Below are 17,508 nucleotides of genomic sequence, written 5' to 3' on the forward strand. Positions count from 1 at the left end.
GGGACCTTGCGTTTGCTAGGGGAAGGACAACCAAGGGGAATGTCACTAATCTTTGTTCACACCCCACATAGAGCAAAATTGCAATAAGCTACGAGAAGGTTGTGTTCCAGTGGGGATGTTATGACAATAAGCCTGGCCTGGCCAAACCATAATTATTGACCATCCTATGTGCCATAGTGTCACAGAGAAGGTGGGCCAGGAATTTAATTCAGGTTGTGCCCAAAATAGACGTGGACCAGACGAAAACAAAATTCCGAGGTACAATTATTCAATCGTATTATTTTAAGGAAATTGTAGTACCTTCATAATATTATTTCACATAATATGGAAGCTAATTTATAAATTAGTAATCGATACCAAATTGATCATGAGGCTTTGGGCGAAGTGCAAGAATAAACTCGATTAGTCTTGGTCGGTGCTTAGGCAGACGGGAAATAGATAAAAGCTCTATGTGATCATCTCTTAACAGTTTTTCTCCTTAGACGCTAAAGTTTTGATTTCAGAGAATAAGAAATTCCAGAGTGTTAAATAACTTTTCCTTCTTGATCGAAGACCGCACAGATGGGACCACTCTATTGCTACCTAGCAGAAGCCGTTGCCAAGTTGTTGTTGTTGTTCAAGTTAGTGCTTTTGATTCACCGAAGATCAGGTTTTTCCCTTGCATGCATCGCAGCGGCAAGTGCTGCTCCCTTCGATTCGATCTGTTTTCTTCTGCCAAAGAAAAGAATAAAGAATCAGAATCCGGTCAACCGGGATAATTATTCCATCCGCAGGTACATAATAGTGATGTGAGTGAGTGACGAGTAGCAGCAAGAAGATCGTGTGGCGGAAAATTCGATCGACGACAAGTGCAACAACAAAGCAGGCTGGCTCCGTTCCAAGCACAGCATCCAGCAGAAGAAGCAACCTTGTTCGACTTTACGGCGCGCGATCGCGAGTGCTTTCTTTTGTCCGCCTGAGGCGGCCTACTGTGCTACACGCGGGATGTTGTGGTGACCGAAATTGGAGAAAATAGTGCCTGTTGAAGTGAACGAAGAGTGAAAGATTAAAAGCTTACATCCCGTCGTCCGTTTCGCCTCGCAAGTCGCAAACAGCAGCTTGGAGGAAACCGCGGCAGCTGGTGGATTGATTAGTGTTTTGTCCGGAGGAAATGAATCGTCGTTGATGGCGCTTTTGCACGAATTTTCTTCGGTCGGTACGGTAGCGATCAATTGAGCGAACGGTGTTGCGAACGGTGGCGACGACGACGAAGAGGACGACGCAGATTACGACTCTGCAGGTGAATCCGGAGCGAGAGTGGAAATTGTAAGTTGATTTTCCGTTTTTTAGCCTTAATTCTTTATTACAGCCTTTTAGAGTCGAATGATCACTGAGGGGAGTGATCTGGATTGAAGAAAGCGTATTCGAGCTACGTTCTGTAAGTTTGAGTTTTTTCGAACTATGTTAGAAGATAAGGATGTAGAAGTGATAGGGAATCGCGCTATTTGGGCGGTGGCTTCTATATTCGTCTGTTTTCCACTATAACTCAGTCAAATTTGAACCAATTGACCCAACTTTTGGAATGTGATGAGCTCTGCTCTGCTCTGCTCTGCTCTGCTCTGCTCTGCTCTGCTCTGCTCTGCTCTGCTCTGCTCTGCTCTGCTCTGCGCTGCTCTGCTCTGCTCTGCTCTGCTCTGCTCTGCTCTGCTCTGCTCTGCTCTGCTCTGCTCTGCTCTGCTCTGCTCTGCTCTGCTCTGCTCTGCTCTGCTCTGCTCTGCTCTGCTCTGCTCTGCTCTGCTCTGCTCTGCTCTGCTCTGCTCTGCTCTGCTCTGCTCTGCTCTGCTCTGCTCTGCTCTGCTCTGCTCTGCTCTGCTCTGCTCTGCTCTGCTCTGCTCTGCTCTGCTCTGCTCTGCTCTGCTCTGCTCTGCTCTGCTCTGCTCTGCTCTGCTCTGCTCTGCTCTGCTCTGCTCTGCTCTGCTCTGCTCTGCTCTGCTCTGCTCTGCTCTGCTCTGCTCTGCTCTGCTCTGCTCTGCTCTGCTCTGCTCTGCTCTGCTCTGCTCTGCTCTGCTCTGCTCTGCTCTGCTCTGCTCTGCTCTGCTCTGCTCTGCTCTGCTCTGCTCTGCTCTGCTCTGCTCTGCTCTGCTCTGCTCTGCTCTGCTCTGCTCTGCTCTGCTCTGCTCTGCTCTGCTCTGCTCTGCTCTGCTCTGCTCTGCTCTGCTCTGCTCTGCTCTGCTCTGCTCTGCTCTGCTCTGCTCTGCTCTGCTCTGCTCTGCTCTGCTCTGCTCTGCTCTGCTCTGCTCTGCTCTGCTCTGCTCTGCTCTGCTCTGCTCTGCTCTGCTCTGCTCTGCTCTGCTCTGCTCTGCTCTGCTCTGCTCTGCTCTGCTCTGCTCTGCTCTGCTCTGCTCTGCTCTGCTCTGCTCTGCTCTGCTCTGCTCTGCTCTGCTCTGCTCTGCTCTGCTCTGCTCTGCTCTGCTCTGCTCTGCTCTGCTCTGCTCTGCTCTGCTCTGCTCTGCTCTGCTCTGCTCTGCTCTGCTCTGCTCTGCTCTGCTCTGCTCTGCTCTGCTCTGCTCTGCTCTGCTCTGCTCTGCTCTGCTCTGCTCTGCTCTGCTCTGCTCTGCTCTGCTCTGCTCTGCTCTGCTCTGCTCTGCTCTGCTCTGCTCTGCTCTGCTCTGCTCTGCTCTGCTCTGCTCTGCTCTGCTCTGCTCTGCTCTGCTCTGCTCTGCTCTGCTCTGCTTTGCTCTGCTGAAAATAGATCATATGATAGGTTTATCAAGGTATTATTGCACTTTTTATTATATTTGCAGCCTTAAAACAGAATCATAAACACAAAAATGTCAAGGAAATGTATGTTTTCAACATGCTAGATTGAGAGCAAACTACCAAAAAAATCACCAAACATTCACCTTCAAGAAACGTGCTTATCGAAACAGTTCATGCTGTGCCTCAAACATCTGTGCGCCTACCATGAGGCCTACCAGGAGGACGTGAAAGTGAAAATACAGCCAGCAAACGTCGGTCCAATTTATGATGAATCAGTTCCACCGTCAAATTATTGCAATGTAACGCTTTTAACGCCGCAACAACCGGACAGTAAAGGCGTCCGTAAAGGTACAGATGTATAGATAGGGTGTTAGGTAGTTATCATAAACTCCCGGATCACGACGAATGCGAAAGCCTCCGGCTCTGGGGATAACCGGTAATGACGGCCGTGATAATGATGATTGCATGGAATGAGTACCTTGAACTTCAAATTTTGACGAATTGATTATTTTCCAATTGGCTTTCGTCGGTCGGATCGGATCTAGCAGGCGTGTGTATGTTTTTGTGCTATTGATTGATGATTTAAGGTGTTGGATTGGAATTGGCAAGACCTACTCTGATGTGCGGTTGTAAACTTGAGCGACCTGTGATATTTGATCGTAGCAGTCATTCACTAGTGCAATGGCAAAATTCGTTGGTTTGAGAAACTATGAATCTATCGGAGTCGCTCTGCAACGTTTATTTACCGTTTCTTAAAGTCATCGTGCGCAGCTGTTTGCGTGTAGAAACATAAATATACATAAGCGGGCGCTCCTCTTCTCGCGATGGCATCGAGCAATAATTTGCGCCAGTTAGTTAAATTTGAGACTCGTCGTAAGCCACTGCACGAAATGACACACGAACGGCGGCGGCAGTGACTTTGAAACCCAGCCAGAGCAACAACGAACGAGAGCCAATGAACGGTGAAGTTTGACGATCGACGATATTATAACTGACTCGACTCAACCCCCGTTTACCTTTCCGTTGCTGCTGCAAGCGAGCGAGTGTTGTGCTGTGAGTGTTGCGTCGCATTTGAATTTGCTTCGTGTGCTGTTGCAGCATGTCATGAATATCGTCTAGTCAGTCAGTCAGTCTGCCTGTCTGCTTCCATGAGTAGGCTTAGGTTCTCAAAGGCCTACTGAGGTAAGATTTCTAATGCCTTTGACTAAAAGCACTTGACAGGCATTGTTCTTTCATATGCATAGTAGATTAACGACGAGTGCATGAGTTATGAATGAAATTCAAATAGGTCACTTGAAACGTTTATTCAAGCACGTGAAGCCTTTTATGAGAGTGTTTGCATTTAACCAGCTGCTGTTAACCCTTATCCGCAGTCCAACACTCACTACCGTTAGCCCTTTTTGTTTCTTTGATTTTTAGTGGTTAGGGGCGTGGAAATGCATACGCAATACATAGTCATAATGTTATGATAGTAAATGTGAAAATAAATACTGAAACCATAAGAATGTGTATTTATTTTTTCAGAGTTTAGTTGAAATCTATAGGACAGAACTGTGAAGTACTAGATTTGTAGTAATGAGCTGAATTTTAGTATGGTGAGAAGGTCAATTCATCGTTTCTGCACTGGAATGGTGCAAAAAGCGTGGGTATTATGATTCCTTGCCTAATTTGATGCTGTTTGAGCAAAACTTTGGGCAACAGTGTTGTTGTTTTCTCCATTTCTTGCAACATAAACAACATAGTTATCCAAAGTTTTGCTCAAACAGCATCAAATTAGGCAAGGAATCATAATACCCACGCTTTTTGCACCATTTCAGTGCAGAAACGAAGAATTGAACTTCACATCATACTAAAATTCTGCTCATTGCTACAAATCTAGTACTACACCGAACGTGTCCCATTGAAACTAGATGAGCCGCTAAGGAAGTGTTGTGAGTCAAGGAAATTTCCTTTACAAAAAGCTCCTGGACCGAACGGGAATCGAACCCATTATCTTCAGCATGATCGTGTTGAATACCCGCGCGTTTACCGCTTCAGCTATGTAGGCCAACACTTCTGCGTCTAATGAGTTTAATTTTTGTCTTGTAAAATAGAGATAGAGGTAGAGATCATCAAAAGCCAGGCTTAAAAATAATCAAACATATCCAAAGAAACCAGCTTATATTTTTAGATTGACGGGATAATCTGCCTAAATTTCACGCTTTCTTTCCCAATTATGCGCACCTTGATTCCCACCTCAATTCCGTGCCAGAGATGTGTCTGTTTGATGCGTGACCCAAGCCAATATTCGCGACGCGCACGGGTCGTTCGCAACACCTAATCTACGCCTTTGAAGGAAAACAACAAAACATCGTTTATTTACACAACCGGAGATTCCGTTCAACTTTTACCTATATCAATCAGACCAGTCAGCTGTCTCACGACCGTACACAGTATCGTATATCACAGCAGTTGGTCCACGGTTTAGTGCGGTTTGCGTCGGACGGTCCGCCAGAGAGCTATCCAAGCTGGCCACCAAGCTCCTTCAGCTTTCGAACAGCGCGCATGGCTAGCCTACCTAGATCCCTCGTTTCCGCGAGGAACTATGTTTCGAAAGCATCCGAGTTGGTAATTTACACTTTTGGAACTTTAAGCGTGGAAGCGCGTTTTTATGGGGGTGTTCATCCATCGGGAAACCACGCGCGATAAAAACGCCTAAAACAAGCAGCTTTTAATTAATTCATAAGAAAACCGACGGACCGCGGAGAAATTTGGGGAGGGCGGCTGCTGATGATGCTGGAGCTACGCATACAAATTTTGGAATAAACCTACTTTGCTGCCATGTGGGCATCCGATTCAGTCGGAAGTGCTGTTCGTAATCTGTGACGCACATTGTTTTTACATTAGTGTTGTAATTTTCAGAGCGTTACATTATAAGGTAGACCGGTTTGGTTGTATTTAAGAGATTTGAGAGCCAAGGGCTAGCAACTGAGGACACACAAATTTGGAACATTGTTAATTCTTAACATTGGAGGGTTAGTTGACCCTTGGTTCTCCTAGGCTACTCTATGACCTTCAACTTTGCCGAAGTCTGCATTCAAATCGCTTGTCTCAAAGTTACCAGGGGGACTCTCTAAATCGATTAAATTGCTGCGTAAGCCATGATTTTCTGCTTATTTGAAATGTTTCATGATTTTGCGAATGAAATAACCAAAGATTGTCTTGGTGCTCGTGACGTTTAATCAGAAAAATGTTTAATCAGCGGTTTACGCTGTTCAGAGAATCTCCCTACTGATTTTTATCCAAAATCATAACCTTTACTCATGATGGTTAAACTATTTGATGGGCATTACTGCGTCTTGCTGTGAAACATAGAGTCTTGTACCATTTGGGCAGGTGTACCTATTTTGGGCACTTGTCGCTATAACTAAGTAAATTTCAAACCAAATGATTTGAATTTTTGTATAGAGTTAGATACCCGACTAGAAAATTATATCAAGTTTATATCATATTGTGTTATGATGTTATAATATTTTTCTATAACTCATTATGTTATAAACTAGATGCAGGATGATGTTAAAATAACTAAAATTGTAACAAAAAGTACACTGGTCTAATCAAGATTATAACCTATTTTGTTATGATCATATAAAAATTATAACAAAATATGATATGAATTTTAGTCACAGGATTTTTTTTTTCCATGTTGGGATATATAAGTCATTGAGACCAGCCACAGGATTACTAGTTTCTATTAAAATTTGATAGAGTTTTGTAACACAATCTTTCAAATGTCAAAGACTCAGAACTAAATTATAATACAATGAGTTATCAAACAACAATTATAACATAATGTGATATAATTGAGTTATAGTAATTTTAAAACACCAAGGATGTTTAACATGATTATATCACAATGAGTTATAAATATTACTGTGTGCATTCAAAATGCAAATATCAAATGCGGTAGCACCAAATGCGGTAAGATTTTCTAACAAGTAACCCGATGTCAGCAGAAGCTTTTGAATTCTAGGTTGGCGGTGATATTGACTATGGTTGCTACGTTGCCTTTGGGAACACTGTGTTACCGCGTTTGAAGTGCATTTGGACACTGCTTGCATCCTAAACGCACTCAGCAATATCATGGTTTGTTAGAATTATGTTATATTTTTGTTACAATTTTCTAGTCGGGTACTGTACGTGCCTAACTCTATACAAAAATCCAAATCAATACGTTTGAAATTGATTTAGTTATAGTGGCAAGTGCCCAAAATGGGTACACCTGCTCCAATGGTACAAGACCCTAGTAGCCATGATTTCTGTGTGCTATCTTTAGCGCCATATGCCTGCTGGGAAGCTGGAAGATCACTGTTAAAGTTTCTCCCGTTGTTTGAAAATCGATAACTACAAATCTGATAACTCATTAATTTGTCAGATTTGAATGCGGTCTTCGGCAAGGTTGTAGATGATAGAGTATAGCCTAGGAGTGCCAAGGGTCAACTAATCCTGTAGAGCACTTGGGGAATTCATTGAAAAACATCCGTTTCCCATAGTATTTCCCATGCAAACTATGAAGGGCTTCCCAAATAAAAAAATACAGTAGAAAAACCGAACGTTATATTGTAACAGTACTATTAAGAACCATATTTCTACAATAGACACCACTGTAAAAATAAAAATACAAAAACAATAAGATGTAATGTAGACACCATACAGTGAATTGTAAATAGGATTTTTACAATATATTATACAGGTTGTTAGGTATCGTAACAATATAAAAATATATTTTTGCAAAATCATACATTTTATTGAAAATGAATTTTTCTTAAAACTAATACGTGGGTTTTCATATACCGTGCATTGTATGGTACATGTATGGTTTCAAACAATAAAATGTACCGTAAATATATTGTTTTTAATTGTAATTTCACTACGGGCTATACATTAATTCAAATGGTTTTGCACGCTTAATTTAGAATGCCGAATCTCGGTTTACGAATGCCGAGATTTGCACAGCCGAGTAGTCAGTTAAATGTTTTGATGAGATCTCAGCTTATAAATTCCTAGAATCAATATAACACGCCCTGTTGCTAAGCAATCTACCGTCTTGTTAGCTGAGTCTCAGTTAAAATTCAGAAACCGAGATTTGCACAGCCGAGCTCAGGAAATAAAACTGAGTGTGTGGAATAGTTCTCTTTTGTTATGTTGTATTATTTTCCATTACATATACTATATCATGTTATATTATCTTGTCATTTTCTTCCTGTTAATGGCAACTTAGGCTTTCTAGCAAAACTAACCTGAAAATTATGTTATATAGAACTATCTTTGATAATGCGGATGAGAACTTATCAAGTTCAACATTATTAGAATGCGCTTTGGGAATTCTCCAGAGCGTCTTCGACAACTCTTCATATATGGGATCGCCCACGTCTAAGTCTGAATAGTCTCTAAGGGCCGATTTCTTCACCTCGGCTTAACCGGTAAGCCAGGCTTACCCATACAGTTAAACCTGGTTTAACGCTTAAGCCAGGGTGAAGAAATCGCCCCTAATTGCATTAACACTTGAAGCTTAGGCTCCCATGCCCCACCAGCCAGATAACCGGGTTTTGCAAACTAAGCATTATTTGTGGCAACACTTTGAGCGGCATGATGGAACTATGCCGAGCGCGCTAAGTGTTATAAGACCACTAATGTAGTTGCATGAAATGGGTGACGAGGTACATAAGTATCATTACAGCGTGCTTAACCGTTATTGCAATATTGAGGCTCCAGTTTGCTTAAAGTTTGAAATGCATAACAACTCAAGAGCAAAAATGCCAAGTACAATTCAAATATAAGTTAGATTAACAAGCAAGCTCGCAGACGAACCTATATTAGAAGTCGTTTCAGTGTCCAGTCCATATGTTAAAGATGGCTCAACGTCAAAGATAAATTTCGTCAATCGCATTTGATTCGGTTGTGGTCGAAGGCGAGTTCACATGAGAGAAGGGGAGAAAACATCCCCTAAATGCAAATACATAAATAATAGTGTTGAACTCATCCACTGATTTACGGTAATCTGACCTGCGTCTTTCCGGGTTGACATTCGTATTCCTCTCATCGCACCGCATACCTAGCCCGCCATAAATCTTGGATCTGCAGTCCATCGGACACCTGGTTTACCACTTTATTTAGACATTTTATTGATTTTAAATTGATGTTTCAACTCATTCACTTTTTTCTCTTCCCTTTTCATTGCATCAAAAAAGTCATGAGCAACAACAAAACAAAGCACGAAAAAAAACTAAAACTAAATAAATAATTAAAAATGCACGGAAAAATAATATTTCGGAAAAATGAATGGTTCAAACGTAAGAAAAACAGTATAATATATTGTTACATAAAGATCGGATATAAGTGTATAATAGCTACAATGTACAAAGCTTCTAGCGAACCATTCCATTACAATACACTTTATTGTAGCTGGTACAGTGTATGGTACAGGAATGGTCTTCACCTAACACTTTATGGTTAGTTTTTATCCGGGTTGTGCAGTCTCAATTTTCAACCAAATGAGCTCCTATTTTTGGGAAGGCATAAAATCTGATTACGAATCGAACAGGCGGTGTGGCGGTGTGAAAAACGATTTTTTGAATCCCTTACAGTTTCTGGTAAATTTTGAAAGGATTGATGAATTCCTGAAGGTAACTGGAAGGCATTCTTGCGGAAATTTCTGAAGAACAATCTTGATAGAACGAAACATTTGCATAAGGAACCAACTATCCTAAACTTTATTCAATAACGATTCCGGCAACTTCCATCGTAGAAGGGAAGGAATATTAGTTTGGCGTTCGATGACTCAAAATATCAAGATGACCTATGCTGCTCCACGACTGTCACGGGAAGAGGTGTTTGATAGTGGACAGGGGTTAAAAGTTACAGGATCTATGGAATGTTCATTTCTCGCCCAATTCTTATGCCCTGGGATTCGGGACAAAGTACTGAGCTAATCCCGACAAAACCCAGAATTTGGCACTTTTTAAATAAAAAAAGAGATTTTCGAAATATTTATTCTTTGGACAGTTTAAGTTATTTACTCTTTTTGTTCATCATAAGCAGTATTGTACAATTATTGTCACTTTAGGAAACCCTTAGCATTCCTGGACGAATTTCTGAAGGAAATCCCTGGAAAAATCTTAAAGGAATTTCCTGGAGGTATTCCAGAAGAAAACTAATGATACGTTTCGGCAATGTTTATTACCAAAAAAATCCAAACAGACATTCCGCTTAGCAAAGACTGCAGACACAGAACGAACCAAATGAATTTTCCCCTGAAGATGGCAATAAACATTGCCGAAACGTAGGGACGAATTAAACCCGTTGTCGTTCCAAGGAGTTTAGTGACTGCATAGCCGAGAAATCCAACATCTAGTGCATCCAAACAGTCGAACACTCAAACCTCCAGTTTTACTAATGAGGATTTATTGATGAAATCCTTGGATAAAAAAAAACCTTGAATTCACCTGAAAGAATTGGAAGGAGTCCCGGAAAAAAAAACTTTAGGGAAAGAAGAAATCCTTAGAGGTATTCCTGATGCCATCCCTAGAGAAATTTCAATGAAAGATTTTCAAATGGGTCTTCTCTTAGTGAATTCCTGAACAGTACTCTGGAGAAATGTTTGAAAGAATTCCAAGTCGAATTCCTGAAGTAATTTCTGACGAAGTTACTAAATGCAATTCTGTACTCCCTAGAAAAATTCCTGGTAAATTTTTTGGAGGAATTCTTTAAGAAAACCTTGATAGAATTATGTATAGTTTTTTTTGCAGAAATTCCTGGAAGCTTCCCTGTAGATATTCTTGGTAAAGCCCTCAAAAAATTACTTGAATATTTGTTGAAGCAACCCCTGGAGAAATTTCTGAAGAAATCCTAGGCAGATTTCCTGTAGGAATCCGACGAGGAATTTTAGGAAGCCAAGCATATATTCTTGAGGGAATCTATGGATGAATTTCTAAAGCATTCGAAGGGGAAAATGCGAAAAAAATCTCAGGAGTAATCTGAAAAATCCTGGAAAGATTTCCTTCCGTAATATCACGAATTGATCCTAAAAGTATTCCAGAAAGAAACCATGAAGCAATTCTTGGAAGAATTCATAAAGCAATCCCAAGCAATTTCAAGAGGAATTCCTGGTATAATCCCAAAAAGAGTTCCTGAAGGCACTGCTTGAAGAATTCCTAAAGGTATTTAAGGGTAAATTTTGGAAGGAATCCATGAAGGAATTCTTAAAAGAATACCTGAAGAAATTTTCGAAGGGATCCAGGAAGCATTTCTTCAAGGCATGTCTGCCATTTGTTTTAAAACTAACTACTTAAGGAATCCGTTGATAAGATTCTTAAAGATTCCTATGGGGAAATTTTGAAAAAAAAATCCGTGGATGTATTTCTGAAAGAATCTGGTAAAATTTTCTGTATGAATTTCAAATACCAATACCTGCAGAAATCCTTCGAGGAATTCCAGGCTGCATTAGTGGGAATACAAGTAGGAATACCTAGTGGGATCTCTGGAGTTTATTTTAGGAATCCTTGATAGAAGCACTGAGACAATCATTGGAGGAGCCTCTTGAGACATTTCTGGAAGAGCTCCCGAAGGAATCTCTGGAAACATTTCCGGTGGAATATCTGGTAAAATCTTGTGAAGAGCGCTCCGCTAGCCCCATGGTTATACTCTCTTGGGGTCGGCCTTGCTTACAGAAGACTAAAATGTTTTCATTCAGTAGCGAACATCAACGTTGCAGAGTTGTTGTCCGGCAATCTTGCAACATGATCTGCCCACCGTATCCTTTTGGTTTGGACCATCTCCTGGATGCTGGATTTGCCGTAGGATGCAGCGAGCTCGTAGTTCATCCTTCTACGCCACACACTGTTCTTTTGCACAGTGCCAAAAAATTATGAGGAGATCTTCGACACAAATTTGCGATATTAGAACTACTCCAAAATGTTCTCGAAAATAATCAACAAATTATCACATTTTTTTCTTAGATTAATCCAGGAGTTTCTTTACGGATTTCTATACAAGTTTCTTCTGTGACGGCTTTAAAAAATCTCAAAGATTGTTTCTATGAAGTTTCTTAGAATTCCTCCAGGACTACTAGGGTAAAAGCACTAGACTTCGCCACTGCTCTAGTCTTCGCCCCCTCCATACAAATTCCATTTTTTATGTATGAAGTGGCGAAGATTAGAGCAGAATTTTAAGGGAGCGAAGTCTAGTGTTTTTACCCTATTAGATTTTCTCTATCAATTATTTCTAGGTTTCCTCCAAGAACGTGTTTGGGATTCTTCTAGGTGTTAACTCGTACCGTCCCACTTGGTTATCTTTTGGATTTCGATGGTAAGTTTTTGAAGCCAGAGTACCTGACCCCTCGAACTTCTCAAGGAGTTCTTCAGCGATTTCTGGAATTCCTTTTGGGATTAGCTCAGATATCTCTATCTACAGAGATTCTTCCAGGAGTTCCACCAGAAATCATGATTCATTTAAAAAAAAGACCATTACACCGTCTTCAGCCAGAGGCCGCACAGACTATTTAAACATTACTAACATTAGACAACGGACAACACATATAACACCCAGTGGCCCAGTGGAAAATTCTCCGTTTGGCGAGAAGTTTTTCCCAATTGGGCCTGGAATCGAACCCATACTTCGAGGCTTACGAGATACCTAAACGAATGGCGCCGCTAACCGCTCGGTCACGAAGCCCACATTAAGGAACTAATTCTTGGTTTCAACCTTGAAACTCCCCCAAAGGTTGATTTTGAGAATGAGATTCATCCATAAGATCCTTCGGGAGGTTCCTGCTGAGTTTCTTCTGGAATTCTTCCAGGTAATTTGTCTGGAAATCGTCCAAATATTTCTCCAGAAGCACTTCTGAATTCCTGCTGGAGTTTTTTTTTTCAATTTTTGCAGGAGTTCCTTCGTGAATTTCAATTTTATATTCTGATAGAGCATTTCTTAATGTGTTTCCTCCCAGAGTTTCTTGTTGTAAGCTCCTACTGGGATTCCTCCAGACGTTTCTTCTGGAAAATTCCAAGAGTTCCTTAGGTATGCGAATCCTCCAGAAATTTCTTCTGGGGATTCTCCAGGGGCTCCCGCTGGGTATCCACCAGAAGTACTTCCAGAACATCCTTCTCAAAAGTCTTCTGAAAAACCTCTAGATTAGAAGCTGCTTCTGGGAGCCCTTTCGGTAATCTTTCTGGAAATTTTCTGGGAGTGTTTTTTCTGTGGATTCTCCAAAAGACCCTGTGGAAAATCCTACAGAAATTTATGAAAATCTTTCAAAAATTTCTTCTAGAAATCTTGCAGCTGGTATTTTTAGGAATCTTCCAAGAGTTTCGTATTAGAATCTTCCAGGCGTTTCCCTAGGAATGCTCCAGAAGTTCCTTCCTGGAGTCCTTCAGGAGTTCCTGGAGGTAATCCCCTGATTGAAATCCTGGATTTCAAAGGTGCTTCTGAAAAATTTCCTGGTGGAAACACCAGTTAAGAGTTTCTGGAGGAATCTGTACTATAAATTCCTGAAAAAATTCAAGATGGTATTCTAGCTAAGACAGTTGGAATCTACAAAGGATTTTTTTTAGGTGGATTTCATTTCTTCTCGTTTTGCGTTTTGCAACCGAACCAAAGCAGCAGCTAGCCGAATTGTTCTCTATTACTTATCATCGTCTTTCTGCTTAACCTTGAGAACACATGATTTGATTTGAATTGCAAAGAATTTGGCCTACTTTTCGAATTCACAACCGTTTGTGACGGGAATTGAATTCATGTTGCGCCCAAAATAGATGTAGACTAGATTAAAATAGAATTCGAAGGACAATTTATTCAATCTTATTATTTTAAGTGAATGGTGTATGTTTTACAATATGCCTTTACATGATATGAAAGCTAATTTATGAATTAGTCATTGATACGGAACAGGTCATGAGACATTGGATGAGGAGCAAGAACACGATCATTATTGGTCGGTGCTTAGTATGACGGGAATTAGATATAAACTCTATTTGAGGAACATTTGTGGTAAAATTTTCAGTGTAGACAAAAACGGAATACGTTGTTGTCAAAATCACAGCTGACAAAACAGAACACACCTGTTAGGTTGTTGAAATAAAGTCGCTATCTCTGTTCAAAACAGGTTTTAGTTCAAATCTGTTTTAGTTTGTAATGAAACATCCAAGACATCCAAGAACAATGCCGACTCAAGTGCAGATGGATTTCGTCCAATGTTGCCACCCTTCACTGGTTCTTCTATCATGCCCTATCTCTACACGACAACGACCGTTGCTAGGCAGCCATGGTATCCAATTTTAGAGGTCGCTATTTTCGCAATCAATCTACACAGTCAAAAAAGCTCGCAATTTGATTCCCTTCACTTTGCGTGACAGCCGGCGACCAGCTTGCTCGAACCTTACCACCATCTAATCAGCAAAAATGATAATTGCCCACATTGTTCGTGCTCGTTTTTTAAAGACACAGTTCTGAATTTGAGATTCAAAACCCCCGCAGAAACCGAACAAAAAAGACTAATTAAAACCATTCAAGGAAACTTTCATTATATCGATTTAATCGCCATAATGAACGGTGGTCGCAAAAATTGCCGTAATTTTCAGGGTCGCCTTCGGATATCGGTCGAGCTGAGCTGCTCGTGCACCGGCGGTCAGGCCAGGCCACCTTCGAAAAAAATCCAAACACGCGAACCACCGAAGCATGCTTTATTTACCGTTTTTTTTGTTTTCAGCTTTCTCCTGCTCTGTCACTTGCTTCGTGTTTTACGAGTTTTTCGGTTTATTTTAATTATTTACATTTATCACTCGCTGTTTACCCCCTTTTGCCGTATCAAGCTCGAGTTGCTTTAGCAATTATGCATTTTTTTTCACGATTTGCTGATCAAGTGCGTTTTGAAGGTTGTTGCTTCGTTGCTGTGTAAAGTTTAAACCTCCAATCATTTTTTTTTGTCCAAAGACGAAAACTAGTTGACAGCTGATGCGATCGCAGTAGTCAATGACTTGTCAGCTGCTCCTGAAATCAGCGCGCAGCGTAGACTTGGTGGCAGGAAATTGTCCCAATTTGCGGCATCCCGTATATGATCCGGGTGGGCTTCGTTAATACAGTTACCAAGGCAGTAACTATTAGTAGCAACTTCTCCATGGTGTTTTTTTCTGGGATTTCTCCATTTCGGAAGGAGAAAAATTAAAAATCGCCGCCACAAACACAAGAAAATGAACATTTTTTCTGCGTCTCCCTACTGCATCCAATATTCGCGTTAATGACCGGACGGGTGTTAATATTCAACAGCCTAATCATCATTATCATCAAACGAACGGGAATCGAAGAAAGTGAGCAGCCCCTTTATTCAGACCTATTTGCATGCATGCGAATTCATTACCTGGTGGTAGACCCCTCAACCCACGCTGTGGCAAGCGTGACGTTTGTCATTTGAATACCCCGCGGTTGCTGCGATCACCACCATTGCAACTACGCTCGAAGATAAAAAAAAGTGAGGAGAAATGAAGCAAACATAAGAACACTGCTGCTAGCTGCATCCATGACGAGAGTGAAATTTGGGTCAACCGTGCATGACGATGGTGATGACGATGAAGAAACATATTTTTTGCCTTCCGTCATGCGCCAGTCTTTGTTCGGATGCAATTGATGCATTGTGTCGAGATGAATCGCAGAAAAAGGGAAAATCTGCAGTTTTGTTGGATTTATTGTTACAACTGAGATGCAAGTTCTATTGAGGCTGTGAATCAGCTACGTGCTACTGTTTTGAAAAAAAAAAACGTCGAAGGTGATACTGCTTTCACCTTTTGATAGAAGGTGACGGTAGAAGGTGTAACATATAATTAACTTTCACACACAATATGTCAGATCAAATCGATTTTTAATAAACTGACAAAAATCATGAAATTTTTAATTCAGTCAGATGAACTTCTAATCATGCATGAGAGACTAGGCCCATCATAGTGCTGCTTCCACCTTTCAATCACCTCACGTACGTCCTTATCCTTTTTGATTTCGGCACGTGTCACGAGTCCGTTGCGGTATGCGTTGAGCTTCCGTGTTTCTTGAGAACGTCATATACCGCTTCCAGTATTAAGTATGTCTAATGGAATACGCGACAGATATGTTGGCTTATATTACTTTGGAAACAAAAGTGAAAAGGCAACGCGAACAAAGCCAGTTGCACTAACCAGTTCTGCTTAACGCGCGTTTATTACAACAATAAGCGTAATAACTAAAGAAAGCACTCCATAGGAGAATCCCTGGAATCTTTGGAGGTATCTCTGAGGAAGAATTCCAAGAGAAACTTCTAATAAATCTCAAGACGAATTACTGGAGAAATCTTTTCTGAAATTCCAGGAGAAATTGCTGAAGAAATCTCTGCAAGAATTCCCTAAGAAGTTATCGGATTAATTGCAGGGTGAAACGCCAAGTAATTTCTGTAGGAACCTCTAGAGGAGTTCCCGGAGAAATTCCTTTAATACTTGCTGGAGGAATCCTTATTACAATTTCCGAAAAATAAAATTGTCAGAGGCACACATTGAGGAATTCCTTGAAAAAAAAATAACCTGAAGTAATTCCTAGAAAAACCATTAAAGGAATTTCCATTGAAATTTCTGTAGGAAACCCTGTTAGTTCTGGAGGATATCTAGAGCAATTTTCCGGGAGAACTTTTAGTAAGAAATTCTAGAAGAGTCTCTAAAGGCATTCCGGAAGAAATCACATAAGAAAGATATACCAAGAGGTATGCCTGTAGAAATAGTACAAGGAAACCATGGATGAATCCTAAGGGGAACCCCTAATAAATTCCTCTAAAAAATCTGTAGAGAAATCCTGGAGAAATCCCTTGAATAATTCCTGGATAAATCGTTAAAGTAATTTCTGAAATTTGTTTCGTAGATTTTCGGCTCTTTCAGTTTTTAAAGCATCTTAAACGACTATTGCTTCTACATTTCGACGTATATTTCGTCTTCTTCAGGAATTTCTATATTTTGTGCAAACAATTTTAGAAGATTATAATTAATTTAGCCTAGTTTTTAAATTTTTGTGACTAGTGTAGTGCAACTTACAGAGGCTTCGTTTTGTTGTTAGTGTATGTGTCTTGTTTGACTTGTGACTGTCGGCGATCTGAGAATGGCGTCCCGCTATGTCCCATGTGTATCACTATGTGTGGCATTCACTGTTCTTCGGTATATTCTGGCGATGCTTTTTTTTTATAGCTTACGCCCGCACTTCTCCTCCTATCTCCTATCTCTTGGCGTAACGTCCTCACTGGGACAAAGCCTGCTTCTCAGCTTAGTGTTCTATAAGCACTTCCGCAGTTATTAACTGAGAGCTTCCTTTGCCAATGACCATTTTGCATGTGTATATCGTGTGGCAGGCAAGAAGATACTCTATGCCCAAGGAAGTCAAGGAAATTTCCTTTACGAAAAGATCCTGGACCGACCGGGAATCGAACCCGTCACCCTCAGCATGGTCATGCTGAATACCCGTGCGTTTACCGCCTCAGCTATATGGCGCCCGCACTTATGCTTGTTATAAAAACCCTGAGTTTTACCGCCCGCGCACGGTTGCTTTTTCGCTTTTCAACTGATACTTTGGAGTCTATGGTGTTGGTGTTTGTGTAGTCTGTTCTATCTGTTTTGTTGTCTGTCTATTGCGTTTGTACATTTTGTGTTTGTGTTTGTGATACATTTCGTCTGTTTTGCCTACTCTCGCTCGTTCGATTTTTGATTGCATGAAGGATGCCTGCATAGATTGCAT

At 40.9% G+C, this 17,508-nt stretch overlaps 1 protein-coding gene across 1 annotated transcript in view; it reads left to right on the forward strand.

Annotated features, from left to right (window-relative positions):
- The first annotated feature begins 622 nt into the window (after positions 1-622).
- Positions 623-17,508, forward strand: part of LOC109426405 (uncharacterized) — a 72,369-nt gene continuing 55,483 nt past the window's right edge. Inside the window, exon 1 of the mRNA XM_062856183.1 lies at positions 623-1,305. The gene's annotated coding sequence lies outside the window, so the exon portion shown is untranslated. The remainder of the gene's footprint in view (positions 1,306-17,508) is intronic.

Source organism: Aedes albopictus, chromosome 3, assembly GCF_035046485.1.
Source record: "Aedes albopictus strain Foshan chromosome 3, AalbF5, whole genome shotgun sequence".
Classification (NCBI taxonomy): domain Eukaryota; kingdom Metazoa; phylum Arthropoda; class Insecta; order Diptera; family Culicidae; genus Aedes; species Aedes albopictus.